This window comes from Carettochelys insculpta, chromosome 4, assembly GCF_033958435.1.
Source record: "Carettochelys insculpta isolate YL-2023 chromosome 4, ASM3395843v1, whole genome shotgun sequence".
Lineage (NCBI taxonomy): Eukaryota > Metazoa > Chordata > Testudines > Carettochelyidae > Carettochelys > Carettochelys insculpta.
The window spans coordinates 67,720,494-67,738,960 of NC_134140.1; the positions used below are offsets into that span (position 1 = coordinate 67,720,494).

Genomic DNA, 18,467 nt, shown 5'->3' on the forward strand with positions numbered 1-18,467 from the left:
CAGCAAACACATATTCTGCAGACTCTGGTGGACCTGAAGGTTCAGTAAATGCAGGCTCACCTCCCTATGCATCCCACTGAGAACTGAATACCAGACCTCCAGCATGGTGCACCATCCCTAAGCAGCTCAAAAGGATGATAGTTAAACATCCTCAGGGATCCACCAGCACTTGTGTAACCACAGAAAACTAACCCTTTCTGTTGTTGTAGTCTGGGACAAGGTGGTCTGGTGCTCAAAGAGGGATGTGGGTGCTGTCTGTTGCCCCACCACAGTTCAGGGATCCAATTGCTGTGAATCCCATTCATCATTTCTTGCACTTTGCTGAACCTCTCAGTCCTGCATAACAAGAGACAATTAATTGCCATACACATTTCAATGACAAGACCCCGTGTTGTGGATTTGCCAGCACTAAATTGATTTCCTACTGTTAGCAATCTGGAGTTGCAAATTTCCACGGTTCAATCACCATGTGCTTCTTCACTGTCAGCATAGCTCTTATTTTGCTATCCCTGTATTGGGGGCTGGGGCGAGCTCAGAACACAGACCCTTGAGCATCTGAAAGTTCTGAAGCTGCTTCTTGTCATCCCAAGCCTGCATTACAATGTGATTCCACCAGCCAGTGCTCACATCTCAGGCCCAGGAGCAGCACTCCACCATCAGCAGCTCCTCTATGAACACCACCGCCAGTTCAGAATTGGTTCTTGCTATGTCCCGAAACAATCTGTCCTCCAAGAAAATGTCATGTTTACCACTGATGTGGATCTTCTTGTGTCACTACAAAAATTGCAGGATCACATGCCCTCTGCTTGCAATGCTTATGGCTATAGGGCAGGGCCGTGCCATCTCTATGCTTCTGCCAGGGATGGCAGATAGCAAGGAGAGTTATGCACGATTGTAGGATTTTGAAAAAATGCATGAAAATCACATTGAATAGTAACAGAGAGGGAGCCGTGCTAGTCTGTATACTATCAAAGCAAAAAAGCAGTCAAGTAGCACTTTAAAGACTAACAAAATAATTTATTAGGTGAGCTTTTGTGGGACAGAAGAACTGGGCCTGTCCCACGAAAGCTCACCTAATAAATTATTTTGTTAGTCTTTAAAGTGCTACTTGACTGCTGTTTGTTATGAAAATCATGGGGTAACATTCTGAGATGGAGGAAAATACAAACTGGGAATTTGACCCTTGCTCCCTCAGAGAATTATTTCATCCATTGTCAAAACTTGCCAAGGGACAGGGTGCCAGGCAATTGTGAGTTGCACACTGGAGTATCTACCCATCATGCACAGTACTGGTGCAAGGATACAAGTATGCACATATACAAACAATGTATTGACTGCGGCAGCTCTATGCAGATACAAGTTATCTTGGCCCAAGTTCATCATGTAGAAATGGCCTTACTGTCTTTGAAGAGCATATCCTTAATCCTTTTTTCTAACGGTCTGTGAGCAAAAATCTCATCTGGTACTGCTCTATAGCCATAGGAGTATAATTTTTGAAAAAATTAAAATGAAATGCAGGTACAAGTGAAAGAATTGCTGAGTCCCACAGGATGGGTAGAATTTGCTACTTATTCTTGGAATTTAATGAATAAGTATGTGAATCACATCTAAAAATAAAGTGGCTTAACAGAATAGGAGTTTCTTCCATTTGTGGATCTACCAAAGGCTCACAAGCTGGACACATTGTGCTGTCAAAAGTGTACAGCACCATTAATCACAATCCCATAAATATGCAGGATATGTAGACTATAAAATTATCTAGATATAGAAATACATTGCATCCAGCCTGCTTCCCCGCTCACACCAACTGCAATATTTTTGTTACCAAGCAACAAAATTCTCCCATTATACAAAACCTTAATGATACTGACAGAGTATGCTTGTAGTACAGCTTAATACTGCTTTTATTATCTCAGTTGTTGCATTTGCCAAACATGCACAACAGCGGATCAGGGATAATTAGAAGGGGAAGGAATGATTCCGGAGCACAAGTGCATCCTGAAAAACAAATAAAGTGTTGATTTTGATGATGCCACTGACAGCCATTTAATAAGCATAGCTAATATTATTTGACTTGATATGAGTGCAATCTAAATCATTGCTAAATGTGTCTGGGGTTTTGCCTGAGCAAGTGATGTTCAGCCTTCATGAGTGTGCATTGTACATGCTTATCAGACAAAATTAAACAAACCACATTAAGAAAAATATGATGGTTGATACATAACTCACAAGCATGCCATTTTAGGTGTCAAAGGTACTGAAACACCTAATAACTAATGGGGAGACCAATGAAGGAGACCATGTCCAGGAAACGTCAGAATGTCTTATGATTATTTATTGATTACATAGCACTCGTCACATGCATGATTATGGTGTATTAACAAAGGTTATAAATGGCTTTTCAAACTACTACTACTACCACTACAATACCCACATGTATATGGTGAAATTCTGATCTCAGTTGCATTGATGCAAAAACAGAGCAACTCTATGGAAGGAAGCAGAGGTATTCTGGATTTACATGATTGTAAATGAGTGAAGAATTTGCCTCTCATTCTATAGGAGTTGCTTCACTCAAGATTAAATGCAGCTGCCTTTCTAGTGAAACATGGCTAATGTTTAGCAGCGTATTACACAACAGTCCAGAAAAAGGATGCAAAGAACTACCACATCAAGCTGAAAGCACAGAGGTAAGTAAGGTGGAATTACCGAACATGGAATGTGTCCAAAATAGTAAAGCAAATGCCCTTATTATGGACTTTGAAGAAATGGAACAGGTCCAGGCGGCTCTGCTGTGACTTGGGATTCCAGTGCTGGCCCAGCATTCTACTCCCGGCCTTGACCCTGCCTCCAGATGTGGGTAGGTTGACAACCTTCCCAGACTGCATGTAAATTGCAGCAATAGGTTCCAGTCAGGTAGAGGTGGCAATCCTAAGGGTGACCCCAGCCTGGGGTGGCAGCGAGGGGAGCAAACAGATGTGTGTGTGTGTGTGTGTGTTGGGGGAGGGGAGGGGATGGTGTGGGGGTCGCAGCTCAGCATCCCCACCCTAAAAGGAGTTCCAGAACCTCTTGCAATGGGGTTATACCTATGTCTGGTACACTGAAGAGCCTATTATCCAACATTTGTTCCCCACGTAGATATATGTAAACAGAGATCAAATTATCCCTTAATCTTCACTGTGTTACAACACATAAATTGCCTTCCTTGAGGCTATCCCTATAAGGCAGATTTTCTAATCCTTCAATCATTTTCATACCTCTTTTGTTACCCTTCTCCAATTCAGCAACATCATCCTTCTTCTCTGAACACCAAAAAACAAAACAAAACAAAACAAAAACAAGCCCCCAAACCAAAAACCACCTGGGCACTGTATGCCAATCGTTGTCACTCTAATGCTAAATACAGAGGTAAAATAATCTCGTATTGAGATACCAGATTTCCCTGTTCACAAATGTCTGCAGCTTCTATCCCCAATGACTCGTGTACAACCCATAGTCACAGGCCTGCCGAAGACAATAACTCATTGGAACCAACTGAAACAATTTTGTTGATTCAAGGAAGAGAATCTAATTCATTGGCTCTTAGCTATGTTCACTCTGCAGAGCTACCAGGAATAAGTACATATGTGGCCACATAGAAAGACGTGTGTTGAGTAACAGTTTAGACTGCAACTGCAATTTAAATTTCTTTTTTAAAAACTGCGCTATAGAACACTGCATACAGTAGGCTGTTATCATTCAATGTCACAAGAAATAACAATAGAATATAGGAAGTACCACATTAACTCTGGCCATTGTTGTCCTGTGGTATCCTTCTGGACAAACCAATGTTTCATAAAGCCTAAAGATTTGTTGTTTCTTTAATACTTTGGGTCATAACCAAATAATGCTGAATAGTTCAGTTCAGACAGTATTTCACAAAGAAGGGATCAATCCCATATGCATTTCCTCAGCCAGCCTATTTTTGGGGGGATGGAGGGGTTGTTGCCTGTTCTTTAGTGGCCCTCAACTATTCGCTTTTGTGATATTAAAATTGGCACTTTTCCGGATACTTAGGGAGTCAAAAAGACAAACAGTTGATGCTACTGACTAGCAGCTACACAGGATCTTGGCGTAAAAGCAATGATAAATAACTGAGTCAGCTGATACCTCATGTTTTATAATGTTTTATATCGCTTGACATTTCCTTTGGGTCATCCTTTTTATGTATAACATATTTGCCTGCAGGCAAATGAGTATCTTGTGTCTTTGCCCCAAAACCAACCGCATTGTACAAAGAGGAGAATTCACTATCCTTTTGCTTTTGTAGCTGAAACAAGCATCCTAGTTGGACACAGAGTCCTTACCAATTTTACATTTTTCTTTACAGTAAGAAGTTATGTATGACTGAGTATCATCTCTGCTTAGTATCTTGTAAATTTCCACTAAAACTCATGGCACAGAGCAAAGTCTGAGATTTTGCGAAGTGTTCACTGTGAAATCCCAGCTTACACAATGGTGGGTATCAGAGTTAAAAGGTTTGCTTAGGGATTTGGGAACATGGGGCAAATTTAATGTTTCAAATCAATACCAGGTGAGAATTCAGCAACACTAATTATTTCGTAAAGTTAAAATTGTCCAAATACTAATGACATTTATCATCTCACCCACACAATAACATGTCTATGCTTTATACTGACTGGGCATTAGACAATGCAAAATATATTGACTTGGAAAAGGATTCTCTGACACATTTTCCCTGATGGTTTCAGATACTGTTACAGTTTCCCTATCGCTCACTGTTTTAACTGCAGCTTGTGGTGCTGGAGTTTCATTTGTTATCTGCAAGCCCTCGCGGCTGACATTACAAATTCAGTGAAAAGAAATACATCAGAATTATAGCTTAAGCAACTCTCTTCTGAGTTGTTCACTTTTCCAGAATTGGGCTGTGCCCTTTCCATCTTTGTCTTGTGCATTCTTTGTTATGTGCCCCAAAGAAGAAATAAATGCATTCTAGGAATTAAAAAGATGTCAGTTTGTTAAGAGAACACATGCAGTAAGAAATAGTAAAATCACTGATGTATTCTGTTTGTGACAGAAGAGTCTAGAAAATGAATGAATCAGTTACTCAATAGTCGTTTCACTCACCAGTAGCTGGGCATGAATTAAAAAACAAAAACACACTGCTCTGAAAAGGTGCTGGGGCTACCAAATATAGCCTACATAGCAGGAGTTGTGCCCGTCGAGAGGGAGACCTGTCTTGAATTAATAGCCTTATATTTCCTGCAGTATGCTCATCTGAGGGAAAGAAAGAATTATTATGACCGTAATCTGGCCTTCTTGCATGTATAGGGGTATAGTTCATAAGCCACTGTCAATGGGGAGACAGCACTGTTGATGCCAATGGTGCCAACATTAATTTACACCATCTGAGGATCTATCTTTACAGCATTCTGAGTTAATACCTACAGTAGTGACTTGATGTACGTAAGGGCTTCCCTACACAGGAAAAATAGAGCTACTCTGGTACAGCTTCCCTTTGGACGCAATTATTCCAGAATAAGAGCATATTTACAGTGAGCTATTCCAGAACAGCTTTAAATTCACCCTTTAAATTCACAGCACACTATATTCTAAAGTAGTGGTTCCCACCCTTTTCACTATGCAGACCCCCAATCACCCCCACATCCATTCACAGACTCCCATCAGTGCCAATTCTAGCTGCTATGTACACTTCATTAAATGAAAAAGGAAACTGCATAGATTTTCAGACAGCAATTAATGACATTATTGGAAGATATTTAATTCAAAAATAATAATTGATTATAACTTTGCAATTTATTTAAAACTTATTTTCTATGATAATTTTTATTTATCTTTTTCACAGTCCCCCTGTAATTTTTTGCTCTGTAATATTGCAAGTGTTGCTCTGTTCCAGCAGGTCTCAAACTGTGTGCTAGGACCCCAAAGAGGGTTAACATCTCATTTTAATGGGGCTGCCAGGGCCAGCATTAGACACACTGGGTCCAGGGACTGAAGCCAAAGCCTGCATTAGGCCAGGCAGAAGGGCTCAAGCCCAGCCCCTATCCATAGGTCATGTAGTACTTTTTGTTGTCATAAGGGTGTCACAGAGCAGTGAAGCATGAGAACTGCTGCTACCTTTTTTCTCAGCACAGACTATCAGTTTGCTTTTTTGATTGCTCTGTGAATAGTGACAAAGTTTTTCACTGAGTTGTCCACACTGATGCTTAGGTCTTCTCCTTGGGTTACTGTTAATGTAGAATCTACACGTATGAGAAGTTCAAATTGTTCCTTGTAATGCACGTTACTGGTGCTAATTTTCATATCATGTTATTAATAACCATGCTGCCCAATTACCTGTTTGCTAGCTTCTTTTAAAGACCCTAATCATATTTTTTAGATTTGAGTAACCTAAAAAAAATTGTTCTATCTGGAAAGTTTGTTGTTCTGTTCTTCAACTCTCTTTCGCACCTTTAATAAATATATTAAATGACACCAGTTTTATTTTGCTGGATTTAACTACGACATACTACTTGAAAAGCAGAAAAAAATGACAAATTAGTAACAAAACTGCATTTACAAAGAAAAGCACAGCTGTCATTTCAAAACAGCTTTTTATAGATGGTTGATCTCTCTCATTACAATGATTTACATTATGCAAACAATTTTCTTTCCTGGAAGAAAAGAGAATCCATTTCACAGAGCTGTTAACTTGACCTACACTGAGACTTGTGCTGACATTTAGACTGAGATACAGTGCTTTCACGGTGACATTGTTGAAGGTTGAACTTGGCACGTTAGATGATATATGCCTATATACAGTAGCATTTGAACTGTCTTGTTGCAATAGAAATCATCTTAACATCAGTGACAATTAAGGAACTTTTAATTTAATATGACCTCTACAAAATTATTTGGATATGACTTTTTCTATACTTGAGATCATGACATTTTATATTTGCTAATTAACATCTGGATTATGTCTGGGAACAGTTAAAGGACACCGATAGTGGCTTTTAATCCATGGATTTCAAAGTCTCTACCTCCCTCACGGGTTTAACTGGAATTTGTTACTTGAGATTGAACTGTGAGAAATACATATGATACAAATTGTGGTACCTATGTAGGTAATTATATAAACTGAAATTTCTATTCTTAGAAAAAGGTTTCATGGGAAATTTAACAGCTCAAGGAGGTAAGAATTCTGGCTTCAATATTACCCCTAAAATGTCACCAGCACAATGCCTGCAATACCATCCTAGTGTATTAGATGAAGAGTGGGAAGGGCCATCCACTGAATCATCAATACCACTTTTGCTGCTTGTGTTTTTTGTAGATCTCCCTTATAAATATGATCTTAGCCCACTTTGTCAGTCTGCAGGAGAAATGATGGCGCCACATCTCAAAGTTGTACAGATATTAACCAAAATTTCAAATAATTGGTTTCTGTTTTCAATTTTTAAGTAAATTTTATGTTACCACTGGGATCCTGTAAGTTGCTGCTCAAACACCATATTGCCTATAGCTTACACTACAGAAGTTTATGGCAGTATCAGCTGCCTTATGTATCACAGTACCTCGATAAGGACATGAGCCAAAGAAGGATAGGTAGCACTTTGAATTTATTTTTTCATGGTACAAGTTACAAATTAACGTTAGTTTAACGTAGCTCACTTTACTGCAAGAGATACGACAATACAAGCATTTCTCAAAATCAAAGCAAGGCAGACTAAATCCCAAGCAGCCCAACCCTGAGAAAGTCTCCCAAGATATGCTCATTAAAAGTATGGGGTTGGGAGGAGTGGAAGCATTTTGAGTGCTGTGGTATGTGGGTTACTTTTCAAGCAGTTTGTTTTTTTATCTCTAGCTTTCAAATGAAGGTTGCTGGAAGATTAAAGCCTGGGTTCAGAGTGGTGGCAGTTCTGCCCCAGCTAGTTAGATCATTTTAAAACCACGTTTTCCTACCTTCCTCAGCATTTCATAACAAGCACTTGTTTCTGAAGTACAAATTCTTTCCAGGTGGTGGGATGAGCCTCTGGATTGTTCTCTTTACTGTGAAGTTTGGCTCTTTTACTAAGAGAGCCTCAATATAAAGCAAGATTAAGAGAGCTGGTTTGCAGAGTTGTTTATCTTCAGAAGAAAAAGATGACTTACTTTGCCCTGCGCTAAAATGAAACAAAGAAAATGCCTTTCATGCTTTTGCTGTAAAACTGTTTCTTCTTCTTCTTCATTTAGTTCATGGGCAGAGGTTCATAGGTAGACAAAGATTTCAGAGTGATTTAACACCCGAGTGTCCTTCAGAACTCAACTAAAGAGAATTTCTCATTCAAAACTTCAATCATTCCTGGATTAAATTCATCTGAGATCTTATAAAATACATATTGAAAGAGTCAGCCACAGCTCTTGCTGGGAAGGGGTTTTCAGAAATCTCCTTTTGCAAGAACTTTATTTTCACTGTTCCTTCAAATCTGGCACTTCACACTCAAAGGCCAATGGTTCCCTACACGAATTCTTTCCATATATGGGCTGAGAAACTCCACATATTTCTACTAAGAGATTCTTCCTAATTCTTCTTTTCAGAAGGGGGCAAAAGGACAAAATTTGCAAGTTAGCCCCTGTGGTATTTCCAAGGTCTACATAGATTATGAGGGAGTCTCATGATGCAAGTACTGTGCCACCAGACTGAAGTATTCTCTTCTCTTGAAAGGCAGAAAGATGGTTCAGTGAATGGGGCTCAGGGCAATGAAGATCCAGGTTCAATTCCTTCCTACGATATGGATATCCTCTGTGATCTGTGAAAGCAAATCACTTAGGCTGTGGCCACACGAGCTCTTCTTTTTGGAGGGAGCATAGTAATATGGCACTTTGGCAGATGCTAATGAGGTGCTACCATGAATATGCAGCACCTCATTAGCAAATTAAATAGATTAAAAAAAATCTGTCAGGGATGGTGCTTGGTCCTGACAAGAGGGCAGGAAACTAGACTCAATGATTTTCTGAGGTCCCTTCCAGTTCTGTGAGATGTGTGCGTATCTCCAAATGGGAAGAAGAGGCTTTTGAAATCAGGGGGTCATTTCAAAAGGCCCCTGGTGACGTGGGCAGCGTGCATTTCAAAAGCGGTGCTTTCAAAGCATGTGCGGCTGCCTTTATGCTAATGAGGCACTGTATATTCATGGCAGTGCCTCATTAGCTTATGCCCAAGTGCCACATTACCATGCCCCCTCCAAAAGGAGGGGATACTGCACTGACAGCCTTGGGCTTGTTATGCCTCAGTTTCTCAACTGAAAAATGGAGACAGTAGTTCTTCTGTTCATCACAGAGGTATTTTGAAGATAAAATACATTAAAAAGATTGTGAAACTATTCAGGATTTGCTGATGAAAAGTGCCACGTACATAATAAGGATTCTTAATAACTCCATGGAAGCACGTAAATGAGCAAAATGAGGTACAGGATGGTGATCATGGTACACGCATGTAGTAAACCAGCTGTGACAGTGGTCAACCAATTGCCAGCCAAGTTTGGAAAGCTCATTGCTGAAAAGCATCTATTTCACTTACGTATTAATATAGTTAAGATGGGTACTGAATGTGTTTTGTCTTTATGAAATGCTTTCAAGTTCTTGTATGCATTAATCTCATTTATAATCCCTTTATCATATGCTATATGGGAGTATATTAGGTTTTTGCTAATTGTTAAAAAAAAAAAATTGCTCTGAAACTGAATCCAATCAGGAGCGATTGTCTCCAGCTCATCAAGAAGGCCTATCAAAAAAAAAAAAAAGGGCCATTTTGGGACATCACCATACTGTGAGTGGCGTACCAACTGAAATGATTCTAGAGTTACCATATAGTAATCCCCTGAGATATGCGCGTTTGACATGTATGTATCCCTTATTTGTGCGACTGGGGCAAGTGATCCCCCTGTGAAGGGGCAAGAGAGCTGGTGGAGCTTCTATATAGCAATCCCTTCCGTGTTAATGCAATATTGACAGTGCACTCAAATCAGGGGGTGCAAACCATTAGAGGAAATTCAAAGAGCTCGAGGCATGACTGTCTGGTCAAGAGCCTCAAACAATGGTTTTGACAGCAATGATTCAACTATTGTGTGTTATAGGGTGGGTATGTTTGGCCAATGAAAACTCTCCCATGCAGACAGTATAGGACCTTCTGAGGAACTAGGAAATTCACCTTGTATATTATTTATTTCATGAATCTTCTCAATGTATTCTGGGCGTGATTCTGGTGTATAATGGAAGGAAGTTCACTGTTGCAAAGGAGTTACACAGATGTGTAAAAGTGGAGTGAGGCTCTGTCTCTCTTTCAAAGCTATGTGATTGCATTACATTTAAATAAGAACTTTTCATATAGCCAGTCAACTGAATGAAAATACCAGAAGTGGAGAAAACAATGGCAGGGCATTCTGCCCTTAAGAGCCATTTCAAAATTCTATTTAATTACCACCATTTCATGCCACAACCTAATGGCTCCCCTACACTTATGCTAAGGAAGGCAATCAGAAGAAACTCCTGCTGCATGCACTCCCAGGTCTGTTTATTTATGGGCCAGAAAACACCCATTTGCTGACTTCTCAGAGGAAATTGGGGATTTTAATACTTATGATGCTGTGAAAATAGCACAGATTATTGCTGTCCTCAAGTGCCTTCATGGAGCCTTAAGGAAAGAAATATGATATTCCGTTAGTGTCTGGCAAGTGCTGTAATACCATTTTTTGTATCTTAGCATTCCCACTCTCTCGAGTACTTTGTACAGCCTGGAGGAGCAACCACAGAATTGCAAACTCAAAAAATTATCCGAGGACTGTCTGAACTACTTCTGTGCCTGCTGCAAGCATGACCCATACGCAATGCAGCAAATCAGCATTACGCCTTAAAGGTGACCTGAATGGGGAAGGGGAAGAGGGGAAAAAATGGCCTGAACTAGCTTCCCCTTCCCCCGATGTTAAAAGCAGTGCTTTATTTTAATTTTTTAAATAAAATTTATGGATTTGCTGGTTTTTATTGTTTATATTAGAAATGGTACGTCTTTCTGGCCATGAAAATTCAATGATGGCAACAGAACTAGTGAGATGGCGTCACAATGAGAGTCAGAAGAGTGGCAGATGAGCTTCTGAGAGGAGATGGGATTTGTAGTCAGGCTGATCAACATTCTTCAGGTCAGATCCTTGGCTTCATTCTAGTCCCTCTATACTACTATAAAATTTGCCAGGGATCAGCTTGGTTCCTTGGTGACCCCAAATTCCAGGAGCCACAAAGGTGACATATGATCTTTTACTCTTTTCTCACTGCGCTGCCCCGAGCTCTCCTGTGACATGAGACTAAAAGCCTCGGGCTCCATCAGCATGTAGAATAAAAGAATGGGATCAAGAAAAGAAGTCAGGATGCCACTAGCCAATAGAACACTACCAATGTGAGCCAGAGAGAAAACATGTAAATTACATTTTAAATAAAGTATCCCTAGCAAGTTTAGACTGCATGTGGGTTTTTAACCGAGAAATACAAGAGGTGATTTTCAAATTTCCCAATAGTCCCTTCTTTTGGGCAGGCCTCTGCCACTGATTTTCACTTCACCCTTCAGACTAATACCGACTCTCTCTCTCTCTCTCTCTCACACACACACACACACACACACTTTAATTCAGGGAGATTGAACAAGTGCTGACAAACTGCATATACCACATGAATCTTTCCCTACTGTCATCTTAGTCAAATAATCTCTCGCTGAATTAAATCTAATGTAGCTTCCATGGGCCAAACTCAGGTCTCAGTTATAGCTAAGTAAATGTTAAATAATTCCTTTAAATCCCTCAGGGAACAGACATTTGATTAATGACCAAGCACCACAGCACAAGATAAATAAAGCTAATGGGGGACATGCATTCACTGTAGTAATAAAGGTTAGCCGGGATGCCATCTGTAATAACAGTCGATACATCTATTGAAGTGGACGTTCGGTTTACGGTTATGGCAGTGCGTTCGAATGCAGGAGTCCATTTCCGGCTATACCAGACCTCATATATGACCCTCAGAAAGTTATATGTTCTCTGTGCATCAGTTTCCCAAGTCAGAAACAGGAATAATGGTAATATTTGCTATTCTACAGGACATTGTGTTTATAAATTCACTAATGTCTGAAGTGTTCAACTGCAGCTGAGAAGTGATCATATAAATTCTGTAAGTAAATCAATATAATGCGCAGCTTTTTAAGGCCAGAAGGGAAAAAGTGCACTTATTTACTCTAATCTCCTGCATAACACAGCCCATCTTATTTCACCCAGTAATTCCAGCAGAGAGCCCATATAAGGGTAGGAATATCCTCTTTCCAAGAATTTGTAAGACAAACCAGTGTAGGACATCAGGCTTTGAAATAATACAATCTTCTTGCTAATTCATTTTACTTTCATTTTAATCTTAAACTCTAACCTAATTCAGTTGAATTTAATGCTACAAATCACTGAGTTCAACTGGCAGTGGTTCAGACTTAAAGACTAAAGACCAAGTAGAGTACAGTCAGCAAAAAAACAAGCCTACTCAGACAGCTTCACCAATCTGTATCTCTGTCTACTCAGCATAATACCCTTGGGCACTGATAACAGGTCACTTGACTTTTGTGACATGGACATCAGGAGTGAAATGTTGGTTCCAGTGGGAAATCCCCTCCCAATGGGAGTTTTGTCACTGAGGCCAGGATTTCAGACATGTTCGTTTGGAACTGGATTCAACACACCAACTCACAGGAGGTGGGCTAGCAATCTGCCATACTACAGGAACAACTTTCAGCTGAAAAGTTCCATGTTCCACTGTTTCTCAGCAAACTCTGAGAATACATGAATGCAAAATGGCCTTCAAAGAGTTACATGTCAGATAAACCATTAACCATCAGTCTGACAACACATATACCACGAGCTATTTAAATTTCACAGTTGTTCATTTACTGAGCCCAATAACTTTGGAGTTAAATTTAAAACAAATATTTCTACAACGCACATTGTAAAAAAGAATGGAATTAGAGTCAGATTCACAATTCACTTGATCAAAAATTAAAATGAATGCTCCCAACTGCAATCAAACTCAAAAGACAAAAATGCATAGCACTATTTTCTACAAAAGATGCCGCGTAATGGCCCAGGCGATCCCAGTGTGCTAAACAGCAGAGATGGAAAAAGTATCCAAAAAGTTACCTGGGTAAAAGTGCAGCTGCTTTCACTTCTGGATACTTGAGCACAATGAAGATGTCACCTGTGTGCATGTGTGCACACTTTTACTACTTTTACAAGTAGTCTTCCATGGGGACACTGGTGGCTTGTACTTAAGCACAGTAAACTCTTTCATATCTAGAAGCTCAGAGACCAGGAAGTTGCCAGATGTTCAAATATTCCGGGTAACAGACCTGAGGTGAAGCACAGGCAATGTCAAGTGCCTCTCCCCCTGTCCACTTACCTCTACCAGAGAGGGGAATCCCACAATCTCATCGGCCAATCAGTGTGTGATGGGGGGTACCCGCTGGAGCTGCTCCTTCCTGCACCTAACAGAGTGACGTGTCACTAACGAAGTTTGGATTCCCCCTTCCCCCGGCACTGGTTCCTGCTCAACTGCTGCCTTCTACCTCATTGGTGAGGATGGTGTGTAGCCGCTGGAAGATGGTGATAATGTCCTGCTTGCAGGGCTCTGTGTGGTGGGCACCACGCGGGAAAGTCCAGTAGGTGGTGGGCCATGCACACATGCAGCATGGAGGGACACAGGGTGGGCGCTGAGTGAGAAGCCACCATTCATGTGTCTGGTGGCAGGGGTTTGCTCAAGAGCTCAGTTACCCATGTTCCAAACTCTCCAGCAGCGTAAGAAGAGGAAGCGGCATCAATGGCTCGGGGCAGGACAGAATGCTGGTTATTTGAGAATTCCAGCTGATGGAATACCAGTTAAAACAGAGTTTACTGTGCATTCCCCCCAAGTGTGACCGCACTTTTACTTAAGTAACTTTTTAGATACTTTTCCTACCTCTGCTAAACAAGCTAAACTAACAAATGAGACAAGACCAAGCCATTGCAGTTACTCCATTTCTATTTCTGACTGAAGTTGCTTTGGTTGAAATTAGTTGCAACTCCTATAGCTGTAACATGGACAAACAATTAGATCAGGATCATTTCTTTTAAGGGAAAGAAGGATTCTTTTCCTCAAGACCTATTCACCAAATTGGACATAAATTCTCTCTTAGAAGCCATGTGAGAAAAGTAAGAATAGGTTTTATATTCTGAAACGTGATATGATAACAAAAATAATGCACCATACCACACTTTGGATGTGGATGCAGCTCCAAGATCTAGAGTTTGTGGTATGATTTGACATTTTGCAGCCAGTAAAAATGTATTTAATGTATATATCTCAAATATAGAGATTGGTAGCTATTACAGTGATAGGTACAGTACAAATGACTTAGCCAGGCAAACGTAAGACTGTTTCGTTATTCTGCAGAATTCTATTGTCTCTGTCATTCACAGCCTGCCTAGACCCTTTTCCAAAATTGAAGTGTTCCCATGCAGGTATTAAAACATAATGACGCAAGTCCCAGTCCAACATAATTCTTCAATCCTATTAATTTAGTACCCCTGCCCAGCTGATTGCAGAAGGTATTACAGAGAGCATCTATCTCCTGAGCAGAGCTATTAGCTTTCCTTGTGAGGAATCTGGAAGTGTCAAACAGTCTACTATGGCTTCTCTCCAACTAGTAGTAGGGGATAGGTTGGAGGAAAGCAGAGAGAGAAGTTTAGCTAGTAAAGATGTTTCAAAGAACTGAACTCTACTTTGGAAGCAGATTCTCCATAAGATTAGTTTCTTGCGTACTGTCAGATCAGAGATCCTGTCTGAGGGAACAAAGAGAGCCTCAGCCGGTTTGAAGTCCTACTAGAAAATATTAAAATTCCCAGGAAATAGAAACAAGACTGACATTTTCCAATGCCCTGTGTTCTCTCATTTGACTACTCACCCCATATACAGCTGCTCAGGCTTGCTCTCTCACACACATCTCTCCGTTTCCCCTTGTACCTCCTTTCTTCCCTTGTTCCTTAATATACCCCCGGCCTAAAGAGAGGAGAAGACATCTAGAAAGCATCTCCCCCATGACAAACCTCCTGTGGTTCATCACAAACATGTATGGAACCTATTAGCATTGCACTAGACAGTTCCACCCTGAATATCTAGAAATAATTTAGCATCAACATTCATTTTGCTACAAAAAGAAACAACCTCAAAAGGAATCTGAGCTTACCTGCATGAAAAGAAGAAAGCAGGTGCAGAGTAACAGGGAGCTAGCAATTATTTTGGATATCATGACCTACGATAATATATGAGACTGACAGCTTCCAAGACAACAGACTGACTACTGGATTATTAAGAATATATGCTGAAGAGTTTGCCATTGGTTTAACATAAGATTTTAAGTATTAGGTTTATAGATGATTATAAATATTGTAACTTTCAGAGAAAACAAAAGTGGTTTTAAATTAACTATATAGTCTGGGTTGGTGCAACACATGCAAATATGGGATAAAAGGGCTTAACTGTGAATTATTGCCTTTTAAATTATACTGATATTTCAGTAATTAAATAATTGTTCAAATTTCAAACTTTAGAATTATTTTTGGTTTAACTTTCACTGATAGTCATGTAATTTTCAGTTGACTGATGCATTGATAAAGGTGTGTGTTAAGGATCCATAGGTCCATATTAGTACTTAAATCACTTCCACAGACACAGAGAGTTAGCTCTGTTAGTCTGTATCTTCACAAAACAAAAAAGCAATCCTGTAGCACTTTAAAGACGAACAAAATAATTTACTAGGTGATGAGCTTTTGTGGGATAGACCCATGTCATCACCTAATAAAGCATTTTGTTAAACCGCTACAGGATCACTTCCACAGAGTCCGGGTTGACCCTCTTCTGTGCGGCACACTCTCATCCAACAAGATCCATGGTCTGGCGTGATTTTAGTTAGCTGAATGACCTCTTACCGTGGGTGTGGCCAAGTTTCCCATTGTCCCATAAAGTATGTTTACAGCCACCAGTCCTGGCTTTCAGTGTTCTGTGTTATTGGGCAGTAACTTACCCTTAAATGTCTTCTAAGAGCCCAGTAAGCAATGGAAGTGTAGGTAATGCAGCTAGATAATACTGGCCTCTCCTGCTGAGGCAAATTCTCTAATTTGGCACCAGTCAGGTCCCAAGGGTGCTGGATTAGTGGTTCCACCTTTAGTAAGGTGACAAATTTGTGACAACAGTCTATTCTGTGTAAAGTTTCAATAACCAATGTTCAATTCCTTCATTTAAATTTTGCACTCAGTATCTTGTCCCAAAATTTATTTTAATTTCTATAAATGTCTAATTATCTTTACATTGCATTTTGATTAATAAACCTGATACATTTATAAGAATTCTCAATTCTGTATCTTAACAAAACCCAAAACAAACTCACGAGACACTTGGCTAATTACAATTACTTAACTACATATTTCATACTGTATTTATCTTAACTGCGTCTCACTTTTAAAGACTGAACAGTCTAACATGGTGATTTTACACTAATATTTAAAACAACTGTTCTTCCAGGGCACAAACTGTCACTGTCTGGTTGCTTACAGGTGATATATGGTGGCAGTGAAATAAACAACAATGAATGGAGTGAAGCAAGGCCTGATTTTCCTGAACCACCACCACTACCACCACCACCACACTGCAATATCTTTATATATGACATCCTGCAAACCACATGACCCAGTCTGGAAACACAGCAACATATTATATGAATGAGTCAAACTTCATGCAAAAGATGCTACGAACTGAACTGCTGCTTTTTATGTAACTGGTTTTTAAGAATCAAGTCTCTTTCTCAAACAACATTTGTGCAATAAAGCAGAAAACAATTGCGTTTCCTTATTTGTCAGAAATTTAAATGTGATTAGCTATGCTTAAGTGCCAGCCATCACCTCCAGAACAGTAGCCCCAAGAGCATCAGAGCTCAAAGGTAGTTTACAAGTGCAGGGGGAAGGACACCTGAGGCTCTCTTCAATCAGAATGGTAAACCTGCTGAGCCGGAATAGGCCTGTAAGTACCCATCAGGAACAAGATTTATTCTCTTTCTGGCTTCTTTTTCTTCTTTTGCTAAATTTTTAGTGCTTTTCAAAGAAGTCTAGTAGTTGCTGATTGCAGTTCTGGAGAGAAAGGTATTTACTCATTTCTAAGAGTCATTCTGCTAATTGGATTATTGTTTTATAATCCTTGAATTCCATTAACCTGGGAAGAAGGCATCAGAAATTCTGTATAAAACTTGTACTCCGCTTGGGAAGAATGTACCTGGAAACACTGGACCCAGACCCTGCGTCTACACGTGCCCCTTCCTTTCGAAAGGGGCGTGTTAATGAGTGGGTTTGAAAGATGCTAATGAGGGCACTGCAATGAATATGCAGTGTCTCATTAGCATAATGGTGGCCACGGCGATTTGAAAGGACGGCTTTTTGAATCGCGCGCCGCCTGTGGAGACAGGACCTTCCAAAAGTACCTCCCCCCCAAGTTTTCAAAAGCCCTTGTTCCGATCACCAGATAGGAAGAAGGGCTTTCAAAAACTGGGGGGTCCTTTTGGAAGGTCCTGTCTCCACGGGCGGCACGTGAGGTGTGGTGCTGCAAAACGACAACTCCTGTGAAGGTGGAGGAAGATGCCCCACTGCCTTGTGGGTTATCCTGGGAAGGAGTAAGGCTAAGGGGTTAAACCCTGACAGAAAATCCGGAGGGGAGTCCAAAGGCAGTTCTGTGTCAGCTTCTGGCACTGTCCTGGCAACTCCTGCAGCTGAGCTGGTACCAAACGTAGAGGTTATCCTTTCCTTTGGACAATATCAGTAAAGCCAAGAGGGCGGGGCCTGGTGTCTGGGCAGCCCAGGGTCTCCACAAAAATTGCCCAGGCTCATGCCTGGAGAGGTACTCCAGCATTGCTTAACAGCATTGAACTAACACGGAAGGCAACAGATACCGGTTATAAGCTCTTGCTCAATTGGCGTAGAGAATGAGCGCCAGGGGTTGCTTCCGATGGTGGAAGAGATCATCGCATCTCATTGGACAGTCACCGCCCGCCTTAAGCTGGGCAGCCCCAGCCAGTAGGGTACTGTCTCGCCACAGTTCACTTGCCTCACTGGGTGCATGAGGCTTAAGGTTCCCAAACCTGACAAGTGACTGAAAGGAGCACCAGACAAACCAACAAGAAAATTATTAAGAAAAGGAAATCAAAGTTTCAAGCTTGCTTGTTGGAATGTACGGACCATGTTGACCGGTTTGACTGAAGATCTTCAGGACATCAGCGACACCCGAAAGACCGCTGTCATCAACGAGGAAGTGAAGAGGCTCCAAGTTGGCATCACCACTTTGTAGGAGCCGTGACTCACAGCTTTGGGATCCCTAAAGGTAAAGGACTA

The 18,467-nt window shown here is 40.6% G+C and overlaps 1 protein-coding gene across 1 annotated transcript in view; it reads right to left on the reverse strand.

Annotated features, from left to right (window-relative positions):
* The window catches only part of GALNTL6 (polypeptide N-acetylgalactosaminyltransferase like 6), a 910,287-nt gene that overhangs the window by 197,015 nt on the left and 694,805 nt on the right, over window positions 1–18,467 (reverse strand). The window lies entirely within an intron of this gene.